The following is a 26827-nucleotide window of genomic DNA, read 5'->3' on the forward strand; positions in this document are numbered from 1 at the left end:
AAAGAAAAGACATCAAAACAATGTTGATAACTTGTTGAATTGGGTACCGAAGCTGCGGAACTCAAACCTAACGTTGAAACAACATGCTTTTTGTCAACGTTTAATCAATGTTGAGTTATTTATTTATTTTTTTGTATTTTGTTTTTTAAATTAATCAGTCCTACAAAATAATACCATAATAGTACAATTCCAATTCCAAAACCGGCCCAGCAGCATTCAGAATAGCAATCAACAGAGAAATTAAGACACAAGCATGGAACAAAACAATCCAAAAGTAGTCAAAAAAAAAATAATAATAAACAGTATCAATATTAATAAGAATTCCAACTTTGCATTAAATTACTAATCCCTTATTTACATTATCATCTAAGCCAGTGGTTCTCAACTTTTTTTAGTGATGTACCCCTTTTGAACATTTTTTTTTTAACTCAAGTACCCCCTAATCAGAGCAAAGCATTTTTGCTTGAAAAAAATAGATAAAGAAGTAAAATACTGCACTATATCATCAGTTTCTGATTTATTAAATTGTATAACAGAGCAAAGTATTGCTCATTTGTAGTGGTCTTTCTTGAACTATTCGTAAAAAAAAGATAGAAAAATAACTAAAAACTTGTTGAAAAATAAACAAGTGATTCAATTATAAATAAAGATTTCTACACATAGAAGTAATCATCAACTTAAAGTGCCCTCTTTGGGGATTGTAATAGAGATCAATCTGGATTCATCAACTTCATTCTAAACATTTCTTCACCAAAAAAAAAAAAAAAAATCTTTAACATCAATATTTATGGAACATGTCCACAAAAAAATCTAGCTGTCAACACTGAATATTGCATTGTTGCATTTCTTTTCACAGTTTATGAACTTACATTCATATTTTGTTGAAGTTTTATTCAATAAATATATTTATAAAGGATTTTTCAAATTGTTGTTATTTTTAGAATATTTAAAAAAAAAAATCACACGTACCCCTTGGCATACCTTCAAGTACCCCCCTCCCATCCAAAGGCAAAACCCAGTAACTAAATTTTGGTCAAAACTGAGCTGATAATAATTTTGGAGTTCCCAGGTGATATGCTTTACATTAGCGTATGCGATTTTGTAATTTGTTCCGTAAGTAAGCTGTTACGCGCATGGCAGGACCTAGCAACTACCACATAACCGCGTAGATGAAACAGAAAAACCTAGTATCTCAAGGGACCAATCGGAACTTCTTTGTCAGACGCCTTATTGTCTTTAATGAGACATTTGCACGAATGGGGGCCGACGGTCAACCTGATTATGTGATATTAAGCACGAGGGGAGATTTGGAAGATTGGCCCAGGACGTTGCAAGCACCTTCATTAAATGTATGGTTCTTGATTCTTCCCCCTTGCATACTCTTTTGGGCAGATAACTGTGGAGGTCAAAATAAAATTGGACGCTGTACACGGCTCTTGCCCAATGTGCAAACGCAGAACGGGGCCCACCCGAGATTGTGATAAAATATCTGGAGAAAGGGCACAAGTTCATGAGAGCAGATTCAATCCATCGGCAAGAAAATGAAAGCTCAATAAAACATCTATACGTTTGATGACTTTGTAGATCTTTGTAAGACAGCATCAAGATAGATTGGTTTTCCTTTGTTTCTCAAAATCAGCTAGACGTGAGTTACTAGGTTTTGCCTTTGGACGGTAGCCCCAGGGGTACGGGTACCCCCATTTGAGAACCACTGATCCAAGCCATTTATTAAAAAAAAAAATGTTGGGTTTTGACGTTGATTCAACCATTGAATTTTGGTGATTTCCCAAACAATCCTCAACAACACAAATACAAGGTTGAAACAACATGCTTCTCAACGACGTTTATTTAACGTCAAGTTGGGACGTTGACAGACCGTTGAAATGTGATCATTTCCCCACCAACAACGCTTATCCGACATTAGACACCAACATTCTCTCGTTTTACAAATACAACTATTTTGCAACGTTGTTTATATTTGCAATATATATACGTAAAATCAACGTTGTATCAAAGTTCCTCGGCACCCTCACATCTGCTGACCTGTCTTGGACCCAAAATACAACTGCGGTCACCCGGAAGGCCCAGCGAAGACTCCACTTCCTGAGGGTGCTGAGGAAGAACAGACTGGAGAGACAGCTGATGGTGACCTTCTACCGCTCGGCTGTCGAAAGCCTGCTGACGTAGTGCATAACGGTGTGGTACGCCAGCTGCACTGAAGCAGACAAACAGGCGATTCAGAGGGTCATAAAGTCTGCACAAAAAATCATCGGCTGCCCGCTGCCCTCCCTGAAGGATTTACATAACTCCCGTTGCCTTAAGAAAGCAAAAACCATCACCAAAGACAGCACACACCCTGGCTATCACCTGTTCCACCGGCTACCATCGGGCAGGCGCTACAGGTGCATCAGAGCCTGAACAAACAGGCTTTTTTTCCCAGAGCTGTCACCATGTTGAACTCTAACTTATAATAATAATAACTCACCCCTCTACAATATCCTCCCCTAATACCCTACTGTGCAATACTACACTTCGAGTGCAATACGGCCGACACTGATTGTTATTTATTACTTCAGTACTCTTGTCTTGTTCTGCATATTGTACAGTATTTTGTATTTCTACAGTGTTTTGTATATGTTACAGGATTGCTTGTTTTTTTTTATTGGATAGTTGTCTGTTTATGTCCCACTCTCCCTTGTGGAGGGGGTCCGGTCCGATCCAGTGGCCATGTACTGCTTGCCTGTGCGCTGCTGATCCACCTCCGCTTGGGATGGTTTCCTGCTGGCTCCGCTGTGAACGGGACTCTCGCTGCTGTGTTGGATCCGCTTTGGACTGGACTCTCGCGACTGTGTTGGATCCATTGTGGATTGAACTTTCACAGTATCATGTTAGACCCGCTCGACATCCATTGCTTTCCTCCTCTCCAAGGTTCTCATAGTCATTATTGTCACCGACGTCCCACTGGGTCATTATTGTCACCGATGTCCCACTGGGTGTGAGTTTTCCTTGCCCTTATGTGGGCCTACCGAGGATGTCGTGGTGGTTTGTGCAGCCCTTTGAGACACTAGTGATTTAGGGCTATATAAGTAAACATTGATTGATTGATTGATAATCTCGTTATATGCAAATATAATGACAATAAAGTCTATTCTATTCATTCTATTCTGCTTTGTGCCTGCTGGGATGAGACTAAAAAAAAAAAATCCACTAGCATGTAGAGAAGAATAACTTCCAATCTCCCGTGCAAATTATTTGAATGTGTGTTATTTTGTGCTGCACACACGAAAAAACTAATTATTATCACTTCTAATATTTCCAAGTTGCTATTGTGTTTCAGAGTGCTGCATTGAAAAGCAGTCGCCTTGTGCCTTAAAATGGAACATCATCTGGACACGCACTTTAAACGGCACACTTAATGAGCTGTGTACTCTGCCATCAGGACCAGGAATTCATTCATTTGGATCAAGGCCAGCAGAACCATTTCTGTTTTGTCTGCTTTGACACTCAAATAAAAAAAAAGCTCCACGGTCAGTGACCCGAGTCTGCCGCTGGGGGCAGTGTTGTGCTGGTAAAGGCTCGACTTCCATCAAAGTCACTCCAACAAAACTGTGCAGATTTTTTTTTCCCCCATGCAGAAAAAATGAAAGAATCCAGAATATCAATACTCTCACTAAACATGCAATAATCAATAGGATATGTTAATTTGATTATCCTCATTAATACACTCTATTTTTATTTTTTTAATTTATTTGTTTCTGATGCAACTGTTACATATACTGTAAATGTCAATTGGGATTGTTATATATTGTATATGTTATATAACAATTTAATAGGATAATATCATATCTCAGTATATATTATATACTGTATATATAATATGTAAGTATTATATATATGTTATACCTTTTATTGCTACTATGGTACATTTTTAGTCGACTTACGTTTTTTTTTTCAATTGCTTACACACTAAATTTTACACTTTCACACAGTTACAGTTTTTTCCTATTGCTTGCTCACTTTAGAAGAATAGAACAGAATGGACTTTATTGTCATTGTATTTGCATATAACGAGATTAAGGACTCCAACTTAAGGTGCGGTAGTGGGACCAAATAGGGGCTAAAAAAATAAAATTGCACAATAGGTAATAAAGTAAGTAAAAATTGAATTAAAATAAACGGACTACTATCCACTAAAAATGATAAGCAATCCTGTACAACAGTGGTCCCCAACCACTGATTGGTACCGGGCCGCAGACATTTTTTTAATTCATTTTTATTTAAAAAAAAATAATTATTTATTTATTTTTAAATTTTTATTAAATCAACATAAAAAACACAATATACACTTACAATTAGTGCACCAACTACAAAAACCTCAATTTTTCATGACAAAAACGTCCCTTTTTCATGACAAAGAAAAAAAATAAATAAAAAAAAAATAAGGATTCCCCCCACCCCCCCCCCTGCACCCCACCCGGGCCGCGGGACAAATTATTAAGCGTTGACCGGTCCGCGGATACAAAAAGGTTGGGGACCACTGCTCTACAGTATACAAACTTTTTTACTAACTGTGTGTTGTTTTTTTTTCAAAAGGATTTGCACACTTTTCCAAACACCGCATTCAATTTTTCTTAACTACGCTACTTACATTAACTATCTTTCAAAGTAAAATTTTCATTTTTTTCGTTTCTTCTTCTCTTTTAAACCGTTCAATTAAGTGTTTTTTTCATAATGTATTCTCTACAAAAAACTTCCGTAAAAGGAAAAAAAATGTACGATGGAATGACAGACAGAAATACCCATTTTTTTATATATATAGATTTATTTATTAAAGGTAAATTGAGCAAATTGGCTATTTCTGGCAATTTTTTTAAGTGTGTATCAAACTTGTAGCCCTTTGCAATAATCAGTACCCAAAAAGTAGCTCTTGATTTCAAAAAGGTTGGTGACCCCTGTCCTAGATTATTTGCAAAGCAACACGCTTCGTTCATTAAAATAAAGCAAGCGTTTGTAAAAATGCAGTTTTATTGTCATCTCACTCACACAGACTTCAAATGATAAGACACTATTGGAGTGAGTTACCCACACATAAAAGTGATAAATACAAAACACATTTGTAAAAAAAAAAAAAAAAAATGTTTTACTATACGAAATCACATGTTTGGGGCATTTTGGCCGACCTTTACTAGCATATGTGATTTCATTTCATTTCATTTTTTATTAATCTCCTTCATTGATGATCATCTTTAATCGATAGACAATTATACCTCAAATATACAATTTTACATTTTCACACTAATGCCTGAGAAGGAGCAGGATGAAGAAAAATCTTATATTTTCCTTCCTCCTTCAACATAGTACATAGTCTTACTTTATGGATATCATACAAACCAACAAATACATCCAAATGTAATGAAAACAAACAAAAAAAACCCACAAAACTTCATGAAGTTCAAACTGAACTAAACAAAAAAAAATAATAATAAAATACACCTCATGGAATGATACAAAACAAATACAAAACCAGACAAGAAAAAAGTAAAATAATAAATAAAAAGTCATGAATGATTACTGTAACTTGACAAAATATATCGGCAAATCCATAGCAACCGTCATTGTTTGCTTTAAAGTGGGCCTATACGTAAGGGCCTAAAGAGAAATAAATGATAAATGGGTTGTACTTGTATGGCGCTTTTCTACCTTCAAGGTACTCAAAGCGCTTTGACACTACTTCCACATTTACCCATTCACACACACATTCACACACTGATGGAGGGAGCTGCCATGCAAGGCGCCAACCAGCACCCATCAGGAGCAAGGGTGAAGTGTCTTGCTCAGGACACAACGGACGTGACGAGGTTGGTTCCAGGTGGGATTTGAACCAGTGACCCTCGGGTTGCGCACGGCCACTCTCCCACAAAGAGAAAGTCTAAATACCCTGTAATCTGCAAAAAAATGCTGCAAACGTGTATTTTTACCACGGTCAAGTAAAGTAACATAATATCACAGTAGTCAACAACGACATGCAGTAGAAATTAAAATCTGAGACGGATAAAAAGGTTTGAAAAAAAAATCAGTTATTGATTCTAATCATCACTTGCCCCTCCAGCTGGATCAGGCCCGAGTATCTCGTCCACATCTCATGTGCAAGATGGAAAGATGTGTGTATCACAATCCTAATATGTGTGCAAGATGTGAAAATGTGTGTATAACTTTATATGTAGAGATGTCCGATAATGTTTTTTCTTTGCCGATATCAGATTTTGCGATATTGTCCAACTCTTAATTACTGATTCCGGTATCAACCGATACCGATATGTACAGTTGTGGAATTAACACATTATTATGCCTAATTGTGTTGTGATGCCTCCCTGGATGCATTTAAAAATGTAACAAGGTTTTTCAAAATAAATCAACTCAAGGTATGAAAAAAAAATGCCAACATGGCACTGCTATATTTATTATTGAAGTCGCAAAGTGCGTTATTTTTTTTAACATGCCTCAAAACAGCAGCCTGGAATTTGGGACATTCTCTGGAGGTTGAGGTGGGCGGGGTTGGGAGGTTGGAGTTGAGGTTGGGGGGGGGGGGGGGGGGGGTAGAGGGTAGCGGGAGTTTATAATGTAGCGTCCCGCAAGAGTTAGTGCTGCAACGGGTTCTGGGTATTTGTTGTGTTATGGTGCGGATGTTCTCCCGAAATGTGTTTGTCATTCTTGTTTGGTGTGGGTTCACAGTGTTAAAGTTGTTTGTACGGCCACCTTCAGTGTGACCTGTATGGCTGTTGACCAAGTATGCCTCGCATTTACTTGTGTGTGTGAAAAGCTGTAAATATTATGTGTTCGGGACTGTACGCAAAGGCATTGCCTTTAAGACACGCCCCCAATATTGTTGTCTTGGTGGAAATTGGGACGGGTGCCCGGGGAGTTTTTCGAGAGGGGCACTGAATTTTGGGAGTCTCCCGGGAAAATCGGGAGGGTTCTGTGTACCACTCCGTACAGCGGCATTTTAAAAAGTCATACATTTTACTTTTTGAAACCGATACGGATAATTTCCGATATTACATTTTAAAGCATTTATCGGCCGATGATATCGGACATCTCTACTTATACGTGTGCAAGATGTGAAGATGTGTAGAAAGCATTGTGTGGAATATTTTGCAAAAACTGTCGGGCAGAGTCTATGCCTGATATCAGGCAAATCTGCAAAGTGGTTTTGCTTACTGAGCGTAGACTTTTGTTAACTGTGTGAAAATGTAACATTTAGTGTGTAAGCAATTGGAAAAAAAACGGTAACAAAAGTCTAGACGAAAAGCAAAACCACTGTGCAGATGTGCCTAATATAAGGCATAGACCAGGGGTCACCAACGCGGTGCCCGCAGGCACCAGGTAGCCCGTAAGGACCAAATGAGTAGCCCGCTGGCCTGTTCTAAATTTAGCTCAAATAGCAGCAATTACCAGTGAGCTGCCTCTATTTTTTAAATTGTATTTATTTACTAGCACGCTGGTCTCGCTTTGCTCGACATTTTTAACTCTAAGAGAGACAAAACTCAAATAGAATTTAAAAATCCAAGAAAATATTTTAAAGACTTGGTCTTCACTTGTTTAAATACATTCATTTATTTATTTTTTACTTTGCTTCTTTTAACTTTCAGAAAGACAGTTTTAGAGAAGAAATACAACCTTAAAAATGATTTTAGGATTTTTAAACACATATACCTTTTTTTCTTTTAAATTCCTTCCTCTTCTTTCCTGACAATTTAAATCAATGTTCAGGTAAATGTATTTTTTTTTATTGTAAAGAACAATAAATACATTTCAATTTAATTCTTCAGTTTAGCTTCTGTTTTTTCGACGAAGAATATTTGTGAAATATTTCTACAAACTTATTATAATTAAAATTCCCAAAAAATATTCTGGCAAATCTAGAAAATCTGTACAATCAAATGTAAATCTTATTTCAAAGTCCTTTGAATTTCTTTAAAAAATGTTGTCCTGGGAAATCTAGAAAAAATAATGATTTGTCTTTGTTAGAAATATAGCTTATTCCAATTTGTTATATCCATCCATTTTCTACCGCTTATTCCCTTTCGGGGTCACGGGGGGATTCTAACAAAGTGTCATCAAAAATGCATATTTATTGTGAGAAATCTTTAAGATGATCAGTGTTTCCACAAACATAAATATCATTAATTATTAATAATAACATAGAGTTTAAGGTAAATTGAGCAAATTGGCTATTTCTGGCAATGTATTTAAGTGTGTATCAAACTGGTAGCCCTTCGCATTAATTATTACCCAAGAAGTAGCTCTTGGTTTCAAAAAGGTTGGTGACCCCTAGCATAAACTATGCTTCACAGTTTTTGCGAAATTTTCCACACAATGCTTTACACACACCTTCCCATCTTGCACATGTGATGTGGATGAGAGACTACGGCCTGATCCAGCTAGAACCAGTACCTGGGGTTTTTGAGTAGGTTCTTTCATAGAGTTTTTGTTGCCTATACTCTATGCCAGTGGTTCTCAAATGGGGGTACGTGTACCCCTGGGGGTACTTGAAGGCATGCTAAGAGGTACGTGAGATTTTTTTTTAAATATTATAAAATAGCAACAATTCAAAAATCCTTTATAAATACATTTATTGAATAATACTTCAACAAATTATGAATGTAAGTTCATAAACTGTGAAAAAAAATACAATGCAATATTCAGTGTTGACAGCTAGATTTTTTTGTGGACATTTTCCATAAAAATTGATGTTAAACATTTCTTTTTTTGTGAAGACATATTTAGAATTAAGTTCGTGAATCCAGATGGATCTCTATTACAATCCCCAAAGAGGGCACTTTAAGTTGATGATTACTTCTATGTGTAGAAATCTTTATTTAAAATTGAATCTCTTGTTTATTTTTCAACAAGTTTTTAGTTATTGTTATATCTTTTTTTCCAAATAGTTCAACAAACACCACTAAAAATAAGCAATATTTTGCACTGTTATACAATTTAAAAAATCAGAAACTGATGACATTGTGCTGTACTTTACCTATTTATCTCTTTTTTTCAACCAAAAATGCTTTGCTCTGGTTAGGGGGTACTTGAATTAAAAAAATGTTCACAGGGGGTACATCACTGAAAAAAGGTTGAGAACCACTCCTCTGTGCTGCCATTTGTATTTATCTCCAGGTTTTTATTTTTCAAACCTTCTCATTTGTCTCAGATTTTAATTTGTACCGCATGACATTGTAGACTACTGGGATATATGTTACTTTATCTGACTGTGGTAAAAATATATATTTGCAATTTGCAGCATCATTGTTGAGTACTTCTTGAACACTTCTTGCTCCCAAGCTCTGGAACGACTTACCTTTGAGTTAGACAAGCCTCCTCTCTGCCTGTTTTTAAATCGCTCTTAAAAACACACTTTTATTCCATGGCCTTTAAAACTCTGTGATCTCCACCCTGCTATGGCGTCCCATAATGCACCTGCTGTGAACCTGTTTCTATGTTTTATTTATTTATTTACTTGTTTATTTTTTCATTGTGCTTTGTTTGTGTTGTGTTGTGTTAGCTCGTTTTTTTCTTGCGTTATCTTTTAACCTGCCCATTGTACAGCACTTTGGCAACCCCTGTGGTATTTAAAAAAAATGTGCTTTATAAATATGTTGTCAAGTTACAGTAATCATTCATCACATATGCTAAAAGGGTCAGGCAAAATGACCCAAACATGTGATTTCCTATAGTAAAATTGTTTATTTTTTTACAAATGTGTTTTGTATTTACTACTGTTGTGAGTGACTCACTCCAATGGTGTCTCATCATTTGAAGTCTGTGTGAGTGCGATGACAATAAAACTGCTTTTTTACAAATGCTGGATTTATTTACATGTTTTGACCGAAGTGTGTCATTTTGCAAATAATCTAGGAATTAAGAAAATTGAATGTGGTGTTTGGAAAAGGGTATAAATCCTTTTGAAAAAAGACAAACAGTAAAATTGCCTGTAAGCAAATGGAAAAAACTATTTGCATTATCCTTTCAATCCATACCCTTTTTTATCCTTTGTAACTGTCAAGACGGGGCGGTTGCAACTTCCTGCGGGGTTTGTTCTCCCGTGAAGCTAACGGACTATTCCGGACAATGCATACAGGTAGGAACATATTTATTAATTTAACTACCAATCTGGGAAGGGCATGAGGTAAACAAACATACACTATGGCGTGGAACAAATACAAAACTTTGGCATGAAACAAACAAAAACAATGGCTTGGAACAAACGCGAAAATGTGGCATGAAACAAACAGCATAAACTATGGCATGAATCAAACAGAAAACTGTGACATGAAACAAACACGACTCACGTGGACACGGCATGAATCGAACAACATGAACTATGGGATCTCTTGAAAACAAGCAATGAAGCCAGGACGACTCACTGGCAAAGACAGGTTTGAAAAAGTTTCTCTCGATTTTAGTTGGTGCGTGTCCCGAACACCAGAGTCAGGTGAAACTAATAAGTTAAACTAGGGTGCACAAAAACAAGAAATAATGGAGTCTTAAAAATAACAGAAAATAACAAAAACATGATCCAGACCACAGATCATGAATGTAACTGAGCTACTGTGTGGAACAATTTCCCTTGTGGATAAGTTAAGTTTGTCTAAGTCTCAGTCTAATTTGTCTTCATAATTTTTTTAAAATTACAAATGTTTATTTTCTGGGAATTATTTTATAATCCTTTGAAGGTGCGATAAGGCGGGTGGGTGAGCATTTGTCAGACACCTCAGTCACCTTGGACGTATCCTCGCTCATCCACGCGGACTGGACACTGGCCAAGAGTGGAGTCGGCTGTCTTGGTTGCTTTGTTGGGTCTCCTCCTGTCTCTGGCCATGCTCCCTCCACCCCAGCGGACGAAGCGTGGAACACCGCAGAGGCCACCACAGTGGAAATGTTTCTTTGATTTTTTATTCATAGCTATATGTAGAAGTGTCTGGTTGTATCTGCTGCTTTAATGTCTTTAATGTCTTTTGTCTTTTTTGATGTTTGATGTTTCCGTCTTACACACATGTAAGAGGGATGTGTACTATGGCTATGAGTTGTTTTTTTCCCTTGGCCTCAGTCTGCTACCCCCCCTTGTTTACCTGTAACTCATCTTTTTTGTAGGGGGCACTGGAAGCCGGCAGACCTGTCAGCGATCCTGTTCTGTCTCCCCGTAATGTTTGTTTGATCTTGAATGGGATTGTCCTGAAAATTGTAATTTTCCTGAAGGAACTCTCCTGACGGAATAAATAAAGTACTATCTTATCTAATCTAATCTAATAATCATTTCTCCACTTTCTGCTGGAAAGCAGACATTCATTGTAATTTTTGTGAGGCGGTATGTTAGTATATGGCTAAATAAAATATGTTTTGTCAATTCCAGAAAATGGGGGGGCTTCATACTCTCTAAAATGCATCGTAATTGCTGACCCTTGCGACGGTGCTGCTGGCTAGATGTGCTGAACAGGTGTTTTACTGCGCTACGCCTTTGCTTTATTGGTGACAAGAGAGGCATTACTTTGGTAAACCAGAAGGCAAAGCCCCTGAGGTCTGTAGAGCCCTAAAGTGGAACAGTAGCATTATAGCGGCCTCTGGCTACGCTGTGTACTGTTAAGTGTGGCTGTGCTTCTGAGCGACGGCGAAGAATTATGGCAAGTTACTGTTACAGTTATTGCTAATTCAATAGGGATTATTGCACAAAATGACCTTTCTCGGGTTTGGAAGGCTGAGAAACCTTCCACAATGACACCAGATGCCTAAATCAAACCAGTTATGGTTTTAAATATGGGTTGGGTATAGGGTAAACAGTCAGGGATTATGTCTGGGATATCAGATCAGGAACATTTTGTCGTGACCCCAAGGTGAAGAGGCGGCAGGCGATGTGCACGTAAAAATTGCATTTAATGATCCGAAAACAATTTAGCACCAATACGACCGAGCAGTAGAATCTAAAGGTAAATACAAACAAAAAAAACTGCAGTAGGCAGAAAAATACGTGTGCACCCTTAACCTTACACAAAGTGTACACAAAAAGGAAGACTCAAAGTTTTGAATGCAAGCAATGCAAAGACACAGGCACCAGACAGGAAATACTGGCAAAACAAGAGCACCGGTACAGGAAAATACAGAACACAGTCCAAGCTGTCATGTAAGATTATGACATTGATTTATTATTATATAGTACAGCATATTTGTGTACAATACAACTAAAGAGCATGCAGTATAAATTACCCGCGACCCCAAAGGGAATAAGTGGTAAAAATGGATGGATGGACAATATAAATCAAAAACAAGAAAGACAAAACAAAACCAAACTGGGCATGATATATATATATATATATATATATATATATATATATATATATATATATATATATATATATATATATATATATATATATATATATATATATATATATGTATGTATATATATATATATATATATATATATATATATATATATATATATATATATATATGTATGTATATATACATATACATATATATGTATGTATGTATGTATGTATGTATATATATATATATATATATATATATATATATATATTTATATATATATATATACATATATGTATGCATATACACATATATATATACATACATACATACATACATATATATATGTATATGTATATATACATACATATATATATATACATACATATATATATATATATATATACATATATGTACATACACATATATATATATATATATATATATATATATATATATATATATATATATATATATATAACTACTTCTCAGTTATTTATTCTAGGCCCCTCAATATCCCACCATTAGGAAGAAGAAAGTATTAGAGGGTGGATGGATTGATAGATGGCTGATTTAACCAGCAAAGTGAATCAATAAATAAATAACAATAATTAAAATTATATTAAATATACAAACATTGGATCCAAACATGTGGATAAAACTAGAATAACAATTAAGACATGATACAAATGAATAAATATGAACAATTCCATTTAAAAATAATAATAAAGTGAATCTAAATGCTGCTAGATTTTCTTCGACTCCGACTCATGCTCTAATTTGCATCTGCATAAGAAAAAGGCTCTCAAACAAATGGTTCACAACTGTGGATTGGTTCCCATAGTTCACCTAAAAGAGACGCTCAAAATACTCGATTTGTTTGCAAACGTCACCCATCTTTATATATATATATATATATATATATATATATATATATATATATAAAGCGTCTCTGTTATATATATATATATATATATATATATATATATATATATATATATATACACACACACAGTAGTGTTGTCCCGATACCGATATTTTGGTACCAGTACCAAAATGATTTCGATACTTTTCGGTACTTTTCTAAATAATGGGGATCACAAAAAATTGCATTATTGGCTTTATTTTTTTTTTTAATCTTACGGTGCATTAAACATATCTTTCTTATTGCAAATTTGTCCTTAAATAAAATAGTGAACATACTAGACAACTTGTCTTTTAGTAGTAAGTAAGCAAAAACAGCCTCCTAATTAGTCTGCTGACATGTGTCATTTTCCATTCTATTATTTTGTCAACATTATTAAGGACAAGTGGTAGAAAATTAATTATTAATCCACTTGTTCATTTACTGTTAATATCTGCTTACTTTCTCTCTTAACATGTTCTATTTACACTTCTGTTAAAATGCTATAAACACTTATTCTTCTCTTTTTTGATATTATAGTTTTGGATGATACCACAAAATTGGGTATCAACTAAGTCGTTACAGGATCATACATTGGTCATATTCAAAGTTCTCATGTGTCCAGGGATATATTTCCTGAGTTTATAAACATATATTTAAAAACAAACATAGAAGATGCCAAAAAATATTGAAGTAATCATATTGGTATCAACTAGATACGCTCCTGTACTTGGTATCATAACAGTGGATGTTAGATGTAGATCTACCAATGGCATTTGTTTACATTTTGACGCTGGTGAGCCGGACTGGTACTTTTCAGAGGCAGTATAATATCAAATATGATTTATTAGTATCGCGGTACTCTGCTAATACCGGTAGACCGCACAACCCTAATATGAACCTTATTGTCATGAGCCGTGGCCCGGATCATGTTTGTGTTATTTTTCTGTTAGTTTTGGACTCCTTCAGTTCCTGTTTTTTGCACCCTTGAGTTTGTTTTAGTTACCATGGTTGTTTGTTATTTTCACCTGCCTCTGATTGGTGTTCGGGACGCTCGCCTATTTCCCGAGCACTATTCAGAGGCATTATTCAAGCCTGCCTTTGCCAGTCAGTCGGCCTGGCTTTATTGTTTGCTTCAAGCTACTGTTACGTGAGTATTGCCTGTCTCTAGTCCATGCAGTGCGATCGGCACGTTTCTCCTCTGGCTTGTTTTCTGTTTTGGTACTTGTTCGAGTTTTGAGGATAACTCATGTTCCTACCTGCACGTCCTGTCCGGAGTGGTCCGTTTTCGTCCCAAACCCCCCCCCCCCCCCCCCCCCCCCCGCAACACTTATCCGCAGGAACCAAACTCAGCTATTTTTGTTAACATCGTAAATGAGGAACTTGGCGAGAATATAACAGGAATGTCTGCAGTGTGAACGACTACACTACTTAAAACAGGCAAACAACCTCAATCAAAATCATTCAACCTGGTACAGTAAGGAATAGATTTATACGGTCCCCTATCCTGGATGGATCTCGAGTGAGAGGCAGGAGAGGTGGGGTTAATCATTGTGCAATGCAGTCTGTTGAAAATCATCATTATCATCATCATTTATTTTTATTCCTTTCATGAAAATGCATATTTACAAGCCACGTACAATTGACACTTTCATTGTTTTGTTTTGTTTTGTTTCTTATACATTTCCATGATCAGAAAGGAGCAGATGGAAGAATAATATTCTTATATTTATCTGCCCCTTTTTTAACACAAATTTGTCATGATCCGTAGTCTGGATCATGTTTAGTTTAGTTATTTTCTGTTAGTTTGGACTCCCTTTGTTGTTTGTGTACCTTTTTGTGAGTCAGTTTTGTCACCATGGGAACATATTAATTTCACCTGCTGAGGGTTCCAGACGCACACCTGTTTTTGTTAATTACTTCCTTATTTAAGCCTGCCTTGTCCCGTCAGTCGGTCTTGGTCCCTTGTTTGCAGTATGCAACTGTTTCGTTGGTAATTCTAGATTTCTTGTTACCTGATCCTGTGCTAGTGTTAGCATTAGCTTCTGTGCTTTCGCCACGCGTTTCTTTTCATCTGTTTTTGTACCAGTGTTTTGTTATTAAATCATTCTTACCTTTTAGTTGTTGTCCGGAGTGTCTATGTTTGCGTTGGAGGAACGATCCCGCATTAAAATGCGACCCCCACGTGACAAAATTACAGTATTTTAGATGACTTTATAACTGTTCCCTCCACCAACACCCAAACTCCAACATACTTTTCCATTTTCCTTTAAGCATTTTCACAATGACACGTCCAATCTGAATCAAAAATCAGTTTGATATAATTCCAGTTTTCTCTTTTTATAACTCTTTTTAAATACAAAGATATTCTTACAGCTTTTTAAGTATTTGTTTAGAGAATTCCATGCTTTCACACCAACAACAGACAAGCACACTTGTTTCAAATTTGTTCGCGCTCTTCGATGTTCAAAGTCATACAGCCTTCTGTGGTTCTCATCTTCAGATGTCAACACAAATAACTTTTGTATGTCCTTCTGAAGAACTTTATTTCTCGCTTTGAACATCATTAATACAGTATTCAATTCTACAATGTCTTTTAGTTTTAGTAATCCTGACCTATTGAAGAGTGGATTTGTGTGGTCTCTATATCCTACTTTAAAAAATGATTCGAATTGCTCTGTTCTGTGAAAGAAATAAAGGCATTATGTTGCTATGATATGCATTTCCCCATATTTCTGCACAATAATTGAAATAAGGTAGAATAATTGAGCAATATAACATTTTCATTGTGTTTTATGGAAAACTATATTTAACCTTGTGCAAAATAAATAAGCTTTTAGATACCATATTTTTCACATGCATTATATGAGCTTTCCATGTCAACTTTTCATGTAAGATGACCCCAAGAAATCTGATTTCAGACACCTTCTCAATTTTCACATTGTTTATGGATAAACTAACTTCTATCTTTCTTTTATTACCGAATACCATATATTTAGTCTTTTCCAAATGTAAAGATAATTTATTTATATCAAACCACAATTTTAGATTGACCATTTCCTCTTAAATACCATTGGCTAAAATGTTCAAGTCATCTCCTGAACAGTATAAATTTGTATCGTCTGCGAATAATACGCACTGTAAAATTTTCGAAACCTCACAAATATCATTTATATATAAAGTAAAAAGTTTGGGTCCTAAAATCGAACCTTGTGGAATTCCACATTCAATATTCATACATTCTGACCTATGATCATCGATCTCAACATATTGCTGTCGTTGATGTAAATAACTGGTTAACCAGTCCAGTGCAACTCCTCTGACTCTATAAGTATATAATTTAGAAATGAGAATTTGCTGATCTACAGTGTCAAATGCCTTCTTTAAATCAATGAACACTCCTATTGTGTATTTATTTTGATCAATTGCAGTTGTAATCTCTTCAATAATGTTCATGGTGGCCAAGCTCGTAGACCTATTTGATCAAAATCCATACTGATTTTCACTTAATAATTTATGTTTTTCAATAAAACAGTCTAATTTATTAACAAACAGTTTTTCAGGCACTTTTGAAAATTGAGATAAGAATGAAGGAAAGCGCCACTCTAAAAGTTGAAATTGCCACGAAAAACAGTGAAAATATTCAACACTCTACTGCCATCTGGTGGCGAAAGTGGATAATGCACCTCCCTAATTCGTCACGTTCCATATGTCAGGTAAACGACGACAAATCCCGCCAAATGAAACCCCTTCCTATTGCACAATCTGGATTGCATTCCCTCCCCTCTAGCTGTAATGAGGTTGAGGCCATGCAGGCAACACGTCGGAGGAATCAGTCGCCGGTGGCAACAATGCTGATCCATCAAGGATGGCGTCTTTTACCCTGAAAATTGTGCCAACTCAGGAGGGCAATTAACACCTCTGTAGCCCGGGTCAGAAGCGAGCTGAAGATATCTCCCCTGTGGAAGCCGTGGTTGACCGCAGAGCTCTTTGCTGATGCTCCGCTTCGCATGTGGGAGTGTTGAGACTTTGTCTGAGGGAGGACGAGAGGGACTGGATATGCGGGAGAGAGAAAAAAAATATGTGTGTGTGAATGTGTGTGTGTTGGCCGCTGACAGGCGATGAGAGATATGCAGGTGAGGTGCGCTGCAGGATAATTATGCACAACCTCAGGAGAGTTAACACTTGGGCATTGAGGGTATTTTTGTTTATGTTAGGCATTCCATTCCCACCCCTGCTCCGTCATTCACATGAATGAAATATCAAACGCACCTCAGTGGCCTGAGAAGAGCATTCATCTGCATATCAGGACTCATGCAAGGGGGAAATATGATCACGTCTTTGCACTCCAGACACACGTTTGCGGAAATTAACATGCGCTCGAACGGGCCGGGGAGAAGAGCTGCCATGAATATTCATCAGGCTTAATGTGGATGTCTGCAAACGGAATCGCCGTCTATTAGAATAAAACAGTGGTAATGTTCTTAATTGGCCAGAGTCCCAGGACTGCTTAAGGTTCCTCGTCTTATAAAAAAACATTCAAGTCCAACGCGGCAGCCTAACCCCCTTGAATATCAAAATGTCTGACCTTTGATCAAGGCAATTAGCTCGCTCTATCAATTATCAAATTGTGCATAGACATTCATATTCACTTGCAGAATAACGATTGAAAATTCCACCCAGGGTAAGTGTGACCCTGGGTGGAATTTTCACTAAGGTTATCCAGGGTGAATCCCACCTAATCTTATCCGAGTCCACACACAACAATGCCACCGTTTAAGACCCTCGACCTAGTAAGCACGCCCGGAAAATGCACACCTCATAGTCACCTCCAGTGTTGCTTTGTGTGCAGGTTCTTAAATTTAACTCATCTGAACAATATCCAGTGTTGTGGTATTACAATTAACTGGAATCCAGTGTGCTATGGGGCCCTATTGGAGTGAATCACACCTGAGACATCATAAATTAATCAAATCTTTATTAGACATGTAAACAATTTGACAAAGAAAATTTTACGTCAATCAATCTAGGCATCTAGATATCTGTTCAGGACATTCCTCACTCTTTTGCCTTCATCTTCATTTCACCTGTCCTCATGTCCCACACCTGTTTTCACATATCATGCCACTGCTATTTAAGCCTGTCTGTTTCTGTTGTTCGTCCTGGGAACATTACCTCGTTCTCACCGTCTACCACCTTCTATGCCTTCCATGCCAATGATCCATGCCCCTTGTCTTTTCCAAGTAAGTTTTTTTTGTTATTCATGCCATTGTGCAAGTCTTTTGTTTTATGTTCATAGTTTTGTTACAAAGCCAAGTTTTTGTACCGCCATTGTGCTCCCCTATTGTTTGTTCCTGTTTTTAGTTAAAGTGTTAATAAAAATATGTACTTACATTTACGTCTTGCCCGTGCCAACTTTCCTTTACCTCGGAAAAACAATCCACGCCCAAATCCAAGTTGTGACAGATGTTGCCAGGACGAACAACAGAAACAGACAGGCTTAAATAGCAGTGACATGATAAGTGAAAACAGGTGTGAGACATGAGGACAGGTGAAAACTAATGGGTAGATATTTGGTCAGGACATTCCTCACTCTTTTGCATTCACCTTCGTTGTGTCATGTCTATGTGTTTATGTTTTGTTTTAGTCATGTTCTATTTGTTTTTTGGCCACTCAGTTCCTGTTTTTGCACTTACCGGTTTGTTTTGTCCCCGTGACTACCCATTAGTTTTCACCTGTCCTCATGTCTCACACCTGTTTTCCCTTATCTTGTCACTGCTATTCAAGCTTGTCTGTTTCTGTTGTTCGTCCTGGCAACATCACCTCCTTCTCACGGTCTACCACCTTCTATGCCTTCCATGCTAATGATCCATGCCCCTTGTCTTTTTCCAAATAAGTTGTTTTGTTATTCATGCCATTGTGCAAGTGTTTAGTTTTATGTTCATAGTTTTGTTTCATAGCCAAGTTTTTGTACCACCATTGTGCGCCCTTTTTGTTTGTTCCTGTTTTTAGTTACAGTGTTAGTAAAAATATGTACTTACATTCACGTCTTGCCCGTGCCAATTTTCCTTTACCTCGGGAAAACAATCCACGCCCAAATCCAAGTCGTGACAGATGTTGCCAGGACGAACAACAGAAACAGACAGGCTTAAATAGCAGTGACATGATAAGTGAAAACAGGTGTGAGACATGAGGACAGGTGAAAACTAATGGGTAGATATCTGGTCAGGACATTCCTCACTCTTTTGCCTTCACCTTCATTGTGTCATGTCTATGTGTTTATGTTTTGTTTTAGTCATGTTCTGTTTGTTTTTTGGCCACTCAGTTCCTGTTTTTGCACTTACTGGTTTGTTTTTTCCCCATGACTACCCATTAGTTTTCACCTGTCCTCATGTCCCACACCTGTTTTCACTTATCTTGTCACTGCTTTTTAAGCCTGTCTGTTTCTGTTGTTTGTCCTGGCAACATCACCTCCTTCTCACCGTCTACCACCTGCTATGCCTTCCATGCCAATTAACCATGCCCCTTGTCTTTTTCCAAATAAGTTGTTTTGTTATTCATGCCATTGTGCAAGTGTTTTGTTTTATGTTCATAGTTTTGTTTCATAGCCAAGTTTTTGTACCGCCATTGTGTGCACGTTTTGTTAGTTCCTGTTTTTAGTTATAGTGTTAATAAAAATATGTACTTACATTCACGTCTTGCCCGTGCCAACTTTCCTTTACCTCGGGAAAACAATCCACGCCCAAGTCCAAGTCGTGACAAATGTTGCCAGGACGAACAACAGAAACAGACAGGCTTAAATAGCAGTGACATGATAAGTGAAAACAGGTGTGAGACATGAGGACAGGTGAAAACTAATGGGTAGTCATGGGGACAAAACAAACAAGGAAGTGCAACAACAGGAACTGAGTGGCCAAAAAAAAAAAAACAGAATATGACTAAAACAAAACATGATCACATAAATATGACACATTGTCCATTTGTTTTTGGTGACTTTATAGACTCTGGACATAGACGTTGAGTGTGCAACATACATGGCGGACTATAAGTAATACAGTCTGCTTCGCTGGTCCAAATGCATTCGCCGTTTTCCGTAGTTAGTTTTCCCTCGACGGCCAGATAGTACAAAGCACATGCTACCTTTCTTATCACATCCACGGGAGCCCACATTCTTGTTGACTCTCCTTTGACATATGGATAAAGTTTTTCGGTAAGTAGAATCATAGCTGACCTGGACCAGCTCCTTGATGGTTGTCTATATTTTACAATCAAGCAAAACACAACAAACCTTTAACAGGAAAATATGAATGCAATACTTTAAAATAAAGTGGGATTTACCGTATTAACTATGAACAATAAAATACTGAATATTAATAACTGTCATGACGTGGACTTTGGTGTGATTTGTTTTCCCATGGTGCAAAGCCACTGGATCGGACATGGGATGAAGGTAAAAACATGATTTTAATTTTAACTCGAAAAAAAGGAACAAACGAAAGGCGCTCTCAGCAGAGGTTCAAAAGTTGGCTAAGAAAACAAAACTACCACAAAGGCAAAACTATGGACATAAAACAAAACCGGCAAACTATGGCATGAATAAAGAAAAATTACTTGGAACGAGAAAAGAGCATGAAAAAGAGCAGCATGGATCATCAGCATGAATAACAAGGGTGTGTGGAGGGTTATGTCAAGAGGCTGACTGCATGGCAACTACAGGCTTAAAAAGTGACGTGGTGATTGGCAACTGGTGCATGAGTCCAAGTGAATCTGGTGCGTGACATGGGGACAGGTGAAAACTAATGGGTTGGCATGGAAACAAAACAATGGAGTGAAAAAACAGGAACTAAGGGAGTCCAAAACTAACAGAACATAACTAAACAAAACATGATCCGGATCACGGATCCTGACAACGTATGAACATTGCTCCTCTTTTACTTCTCAGACCAACTCCTCGATGGCTGTGTATATTTTACAATCCAGCAAAACACAACAAACATTTAACAGCGAAATAAGAATGCAATACATTAAAATAAAGTGGGATTTACAATATTAACTATGAACAATAAAACACTGAATATTAACTACATATGAACATCGCTCCTCTTTTACTTCTCAGACCAGCTCCTTTATAGTTTTGTATATTTTACATTTAAGCAAAACACAACAAGCATTTAACAGGAAAATATGAATGCAAAGTGTAATAAACGCCTACAATATGACATATTATCACTTTTATGCAGAAATTTGTTGTAAAAATTTGCTTTCGCATCTGTTCCTGACACATGCGTTTCGTGCTGGCTGCTCTGAAAACAAACCCCGCCCACTCTGCTTTGTTCCTGGTCTGAGCTGCTGTGACGTAGAATACCTTAATAACTCGTACAACACCCAAAAGTGCGGATTTCAACCACTGAAATACTTTCTATGGTTCAAAACTTACGGTCATTTTAAGAACAGCGCTGCACGTCATAATGGCGGATACAGTTTTGATGTTAAAGGTCTAAAAAAATAATGTGAAAATCTTAATGGGCCGCATGTGGCTCGTGGGCTCTATTTTGCCCAGGTCTGCACAAGACCATTAAAATTCATCAATGTTGCAAATTTATAATATGTACCTGAATCTTGGACTTTTTTTGCTGTGTATTTTCGTTGCACACCAGACAAAAACACCGCACACGTGCAGGAATGCACACAGTGATGTCCGTAAGTTTTTGGGGTAAAATAGTTATTGTTCCTTTTCATCACAAATCGCTGTTAAATATTCATAATAAAAATAATAGATTAAAAATGCCCTAACTGGGCTCCAAACCCAAGTATTTTGTCATAAGGGACAACGTCCAGTGTTTCATACTGATTGACAATCCATATGTGTGGCAGGGGCGAGAACAAAGGTCAATATACATATTTGCATAATTGCCTATTACTCATGTATTTAAAAAAAGGCCAAAAAGTTTATATATACATATACACTATATTGATAAAAGTATTTGGCCATCGGCCTTGACTCACATATGAACTTGAAGTGTCACCCCTTTCCTCACCCACAGGGTTAAATATGATGTCGGTCCATCTTTTGCAGCTATTACATTATATTTTGCAGCTTTGCCTTCCGGCTCAGCTTCTTCTTCACCACAAGGGATCGATACGGCGTCCGCATTACTGAAGACGCCACACCGATCTGCTTGTGGATCTCACGATCCACTCTTCCCCCACTCGTGAATAAGACTCTGAGGTACTTGAACACCCAACACGGAGATAGCACTCCACCCTATATATATATATATATATATATATATATATACATATATATATATATATATATATATATATATATATATATATTAGGGCTGGGCAACGATTAAATATTTTAATCGAAGTTAATCACACTTTTTCTCTGATTAATCGCGATTAACTGCATTGTATACGCAAAGCCCAATAATGAATTCAAAAGTAGTGTGTAGTGCACCTTTATTGGAATATTCTCCCACATGAACAAAAGCGCCAAAACATTTGTTGTGCAAACACAATTCAAATCAGTCCTTGTTAAACAGTAGCAGTTAAATAGCATATTTTATGAAAATCAACTCAAAAAATGTAAATACAAACATTTAAGCTTATTTCCACTGCCAGGCTATTTAAGTTATCCTGTTTGTTATGGAAAATAAATATAATCTACATACAAATCTCTGAGCCACAATCATAACATCCGAACAGGCAATTTCTGAGGTAACAGCAGGAACATTTTTTTTATCAGGGATCTTATGTTTAAAAAACCTATATTATAGGTAGTGGGCTGTTTTAAGGAATTTTTGATTAAATTATCCGTAGTAGCAATATTAATAATGTTGTGTTTATTCTGCGTAGTGCACTTAAAATAATTATGACCATATCTAGGAATTGATATGATGGGAAGTTTCCGATTGTTTGCTTGGTGCTTTGATAAACTGAACGCATCATATACATGGTACTGTATTGTGATGTTATGAGCCAGGGAAAAAAAGAACTACCCTACCCAGCATGCAACAGGAGTGACGAGCATGCGCGGTAGCCCGGTAAAGGTTGTTGTGTGTCGCCATGACGGCATCTTGTATGTTGTGATATGCACGCTCTGAAAGTAAACGTTAAGAACTCAGCCAATACGCCTCGTCTGCATGATTCATAAATAGACAGACAACACATATACTCCGCTGCTTCACAGGCCGCTGGATGTAGCCGGCAAAGTATTCCCATGCTAGCTAGCCGGTCTAGCAAGCACGCGTCATTCAGTCCAAAACGGCCCGATCCATCCACATTCAGAATTGTCTGGCGGTCGTAAGTGATTAACGCATTAATTTGCCCACCCCTAATATATATATATATATATATATATATATATATGCCAAAAAATATTGATGTAATCATAGTAGTATCAACTAGATACGCTCCTGTACTTGGTATCATTACAGTGGATGTTAGGTGTAGATCCACCAAGGCGTTTGTTCACATTTTGACGCCGGTGAGCCGGACCGGTACTTTTCAGAGGCGGTATAGTACCGAATATGATTTATTAGTATCGCGGTACTATACTAATACGGGTATACCGTACAACCCTAATATACAGCTTATAAGCAGGAACCTAACTCCGCTGTTTTGTTCACACCTTAAATGATGGAATTAGCGAGAAAATAAACGGGAATGTCTGTGTAGCGCGGTTGGAAGAGTGGCCGTGCCAGTAACCTGAGGGTTACTGGTTCAATCCCCACCTTTTACCAACCTTGTCCCGTCCGTTGTGTCCTTGAGCAAGACACTTCAACTTTGCTCCTGATGGGTCGCGGTCCGGGCCTTGCATGGCAGCTCCCTCCATCAGTGTGCGAATGTGTGTGTGTGAATGTGGAAATGCGCTTTGAGTACCTTGGAGGTAGAAAAGCACTATACAAGTATTAACCATATGAATAATTTTTTATTTTATTTTATTTTTGTTGCAAAAAAATAAAAAATAATAATTCATATGTACATGTGATTCTTTTTTTTTAAATTTCCAAAATAAAAAAAATAAAAAAATCACATTGTCATTATTGGGAATTGTGTATTGAATTTTGAGGACAAAACTTGATTTATTCCATTTTTGCTGTGACATAGCAAAATGTGTAAAAAGTTGAAGCACTGAGAATACTTTCCAGATCCACTGTGCTTCTGTTGTCAGTCCAAAAACCTTAGTTCATAAATTTTCCTGCCTGTGGCCTCTTCTTCTTAGGGACCGGCATCATTTTTGTGCGTCTTATCTCCTCCTGACTTATGCCGATGAGGTAATACAGCAATGTCTTTTCAGGGAATTCCATTTGTCTGAGCAGGCATGTGACCTCCAAAATCAATAGCATGCTGGCCCCGTTTGACTCTGACCTCAGACTTTTTAATAGCGTTTTGATATGCAGGCAAATTAATTATCCTTAATGGAGTATGTGGGGGCGGGGGGGTCAATGACCGTTGATCCCATTTCGGGGTGGGTTCCATTTAGCTTTTGTGTGCGTTGAGAGTGTGTAAGAGAGAGATTTCTCTTGTAGAACCTCTGAGTGATGTGCCTTTTAGTCCCAATCCGCAGGTGCCAAGAGTTGTGTTATGAGCTATTTCAATGAAGGTCCTAGATCAGGGGTCACCAACCTTTTTGAAACCAAGAGCTACTTCTTGGGTACTGATTAATGCGAAGGGCTACCAGTTTGATACACACTTAAATACATTGCCAGAAATAGCCAATTTGCTAAATTTAACTTTAATAAATACATCTATATATATATTTTTTTTAATGGGTATGTCTGTCTGTCATTCCGTCGTACATTTTTTTTCCTTACGGAAGGTTTTTTGTAGACAATAAATGATGAAAAATACGGTTTAAAAGAGGTAACATGAGTTATCTTCAATTTCGACTCTTTAAAATTAAAAATTCAACTTAAAAAATGAAGAAAAAAACTAGCTAATTCGAATCTTTTTGAAAAAATTAAAAAGAGAATTTATGGAACACCATTAGTAATTTTTCCTGATTAAGATTCATTTTAGACTTTTGATGACATGTTTTAATAGGTTAAAATCCAATTGGACCAAGCTATATTTCTAACAAAGACAAATCATTATTTCTTCGAGATTTTCCCGAACAAAAATTTTAAAAGAAATTCAAAAGACTATAAAATAAGATTTAAATTAGATTCTAAAGATTTTCTAGATTTGCCAGAATATTTTTTTTGAATTATAATCATAATAAGTGTGAAGAAATATTTCACGAAAAAACAGAAGCTAAAATTAAGAATTAAATTAAAATTGATTTATCATTCTTTACAATAAAAAAAAGAACATTTACTTTAACATTGATTTAAATTGTCAGGAAAGAAGAGGAGGGCTTCACGGTGGCAGAGTGGTTAGTGCGTCTGCCTCACAATACGAAGTTCCTGCAGTCCTGGGTTCAAATCCAGGCTCGGGATCTTTCTGTGTGGAGTTTGCATGTTCTCCCCGTGAATGTGTGGGTTCCCTCCGGGTACTCCGGCTTCCTCCCACCTCCAAAGACATGCACCTGGGGATAGGTTGATTGGCAACACTAAATTGGCCCTAGTGTGTGAATGTGAGTGTGAATGTTGTCTGTCTGTCTGTGTTGGCCCTGCGATGAGGTGGCGACTTGTCCAGGGTGTACCCTGCCTTCCACCCGATTGTAGCTGAGATAGGCGCCAGTGCCCCCCGCAACCCCGAAAGGGAATAAGCGGTAGAAAATGGATGGGATGGATGGAAAGAAGAGGAAGGAATTTAAAAGGTAAAAAGGTATATGTGTTTAAAAATCCTAAAATCGTTTTTAAGGTTGTATTTCTTCTCTAAAATTGTCTTTCTGAAAGTTATAAGAAGCGAAGTAAAAAAATAAATGAATTTATTTAAACAAGTGAAGACCAAGTCTTTAAAAAATTTTCTTGGATTTTCAAATTCTATGAGTTTTGTCTCTCTTAGAATTAAAAATGTTGAGCAAAGCGAGACCAGCTTGCTAGTAAATAAATACAATTTAAAAAATAGAGGCAGGTCACTGGTAAGTGCTGCTATTTGAGCTATTTTTAGAACAGGCCAGCGGGCTACTCATCTGGTCCTTACGGGCTACCTGGTGCCCGCGGGCACCGCGTTGGTGACCCCTGTTCTAGAAGATACATACATGTTTTTATCCGTCATAATGCTGTGGAAATCTAAAAAATCCATCGTCCAGCTCAAGTATTGCCATCACTATCCGCACATGAGCAATACACGCTGAGAAGGCTGGCGGGATGGATTCATCGAGATCCAATTTGAAAGCCAAATAAATTCAGGTTTGGGGAAGCTTGTATTGGAGCCGTGCCACTTGTCTTCTCACCCTGTGTTTTATTGATCCCAATCGCTCAGCCCTTTCCAATAGCGCTCCGGCTTCACGAGTTCATTATTACCAGAACGGAGGTGTAATTGGCTTTCAGGTATATAAGAGGCCATTTGCACTAATCTTGCGGGTGGGTTGATGTTAACGATTCCTGTGGCTTAAGAGGTCATCAAAGCAGTCAATAGGCACATAAAACACCTTTACTATGAAACTCATATGCGCTTCAGAAGATCGTAAAAAAAAAAAAAAATTGA

Source organism: Nerophis ophidion, linkage group LG22, assembly GCF_033978795.1.
Source record: "Nerophis ophidion isolate RoL-2023_Sa linkage group LG22, RoL_Noph_v1.0, whole genome shotgun sequence".
Classification (NCBI taxonomy): domain Eukaryota; kingdom Metazoa; phylum Chordata; class Actinopteri; order Syngnathiformes; family Syngnathidae; genus Nerophis; species Nerophis ophidion.